Here is a 2,691-nt window from a genome sequence, read left to right on the forward strand (position 1 = left end):
ACTTGAGGTTGAGGTGGAGCTTGACGAACTTGTGGAGGAGCTTGAGGAACTTGACGTTGTATGCGCGGTTGGTAGTTCCTCTCTTGGATTTCTTCTCGAAGGGCTTCCTCTTGATTGCGCCGCTCGAGATTGCGGTTGGCGATGGCTCGACTTGATTCTTGAAGGGCACGTTGCGCCTCAAGAGCTTGTGCTTCACGTTGTTGTTGTTGAAGACATTGAGCCTCGGCGTCTTGTTCCTCTTGGTGTAGACGCGCTCGTTCTTCCTCTTGGCGATGTAGACGTTGTCGTTCTTGAGCTTGTGCAAAAGCAACTTGGTGTGGTGGAGGATGAGGTAGATGCTCGTGGACTTGCTCTTGTGAATGCTTGTCATGTAGCAGATTGCGAGCTGCATGGCGGTCTTGACGTGCGGCTCGTCAAAGAGTGTTTGATGATGGTGTACTTGGGTCGGAGAAGGTGTCGTCGGATTGTCGACTCGAGCGGCTCCGTCTTGAAGATGAAGAAGTGGAAGGATGGCGGTTCCTCATCAAGGCACAAATCTCGTCCATTCTTGCATCATTCTTTTGCTTGTGAGTGTCGAACTTGGTGTCGAAGTAGTCTCTTGTACGTTGCTCGGAGAGTCGCAAGTCGGTGGCGATGTTGTCGATGCGGTCGCTCATTGCTTGTTGCTCTTGGTGTAACGCCCTTTGAGCACCAAAGAGGTGGCTCTTGGTGACGAATGATGACATGTCGTCGCCGTTCTCTATGAAGGGTGGATTGGTAGAAGAAATTGGCCTATCCATCATTCCAAACAAAATGTAAGTGGTAGACGGATAAGAACGTATACCAAATATACCTTGATCGATGTTGAAGATGAATCAAGTTCACTCAAATGCGGACAATGAAATAGCACTTTTGGTACCAATTCTTGTCGGTTCTCACACCTACACAAGTAAAAGCTTATGGTGGAGCTTGGTTAGGATGGTGGCACAAAATTTGATGCAATTGTAAGTGAGCTTCAATAATGTTGGAAAAGATTCACAAATTTGCAAATGCAACAAGTAGACCAAGCTAGTTGTGCACGGAAACACACAGGCAAATAGATAGATGGGATTGTGCAAACCAAAAGTGAGCCAAAATGTGGAAACCACGAAAATGCTCTTGTTGCACAATACTAGAGAGACGCTAGCACGATTGCACAATAGGCGGATACGGAAACTTGTGCACAACCTACTAGGCAAAAATGCAACGACCTCTATCCCAAGTATGCTATATGTATGGTATTTCGGTGCTATGATCCAAGATGATCTTATATGACAATATTAATGTTGTATGATGCTATGGTTCTTGCTTATAAGCTCTTTGCTTATCTTTCCTCTTTGCTTAAAAGCTTGGGTGGCTCTTTCACTTTTGAGCTCTTTTCTCGTGCAAAACTTCACGAACCAAGATAGCAATTGTGTATGCGATGACAACTTTGTGGCACAAGGGATGATAACACGATATATGCACCAATATGAGATGGTATGTATGATCACTAAAGTGCACAAGTCACGTTGCCGGCAATACTCAATGGCTAGTCTCGATGGGTAAGCAACGCAAAAGATGGGCTATGATGGTTATCAATGCAATTGCAAGGTATGATAAAGATGTCGTCGGGGTTACCGTCCTTGGCGATGATGAATAGTCGATGGAGATGAGCGGTGGTGATGTTGAAGTCGAACTGTACCTAGATAGCCGAAACACAATAGGACACGGGAACCACAACCCAAACTCTCAGAGACCAAAACGTGTCAAAATCGACATAGGAGGTAGCGGTGAGCAGTGGTGGTGCTTGTGGAAAGCGGTGTGGGTATGCAGAAGTAGGCGTGGGCTCGGGGCAAAATTGGGCGAAAATATGGTGGATGATGGTGCGGGGGTGGAGTTGCTGCTGCCAGTGGCCGGATGTCCGGGCCAGTGGCCGGATGTCCGGGACGCCGGATGTCCGGGCCAGTGGCCGGATGTCCGGGACGCCGGATGTCCGGTGGACTCGGCAGATGTCCGGGCTCCTGGATCGGGGACAAACACGATGAACTCCGCGGGAAAAATTGCAACTCCGGGGCAAAATTCGGACGAATTTGTGGATGAAATCGCGGGAGAGGTGGGGAAAAGCTAGATCAACCCGATGCAAAGCAGATCCGTGGATCAAATCCAACAAAATTTCATCACACCAACAAATCACAAAAAAAATTGGGGCTATTTTTGGTGGGGATTTTTGGATTTAGGACGAAAACAACAAAATCAAGCTAGAAAACACGGGGTAGGGGCTCCAAAAACGTGATCAACGTGGCTCATGATACCAAGATGATGTAGGGCGGAACCCTACAGTGATGATCTTTCACGTTTGGAGTGGGTCCTACGGGGAAACACGAAGAACGCGCGGAAGAACACAAAGGAAATCACAGGGAGGATTGAGAGAAACACTCAACCGACAAGTGATTGATTACACGAGGGCTAGATCACCGAACACATAAGGTAGCACAAGATTCAAAATCAACAAAGGAAAGATACAATAGTAACCGATCTTCTCCGTGAGGAGGTCTTGGGGGTCTTCCCTTGAAGGGGTCTTGAATCCGCTTGGGGGATCTTCTCCGAAGAGGTCGTGAACTCCGAGAGAAGTAACCAAGTGGATGAGCAAGGCTCTCACACAAAATATGAGCTAAACCAATGCTAACCCTA

This window comes from Triticum dicoccoides, chromosome 1B, assembly GCF_002162155.2.
Source record: "Triticum dicoccoides isolate Atlit2015 ecotype Zavitan chromosome 1B, WEW_v2.0, whole genome shotgun sequence".
NCBI classification, from domain to species: domain Eukaryota; kingdom Viridiplantae; phylum Streptophyta; class Magnoliopsida; order Poales; family Poaceae; genus Triticum; species Triticum dicoccoides.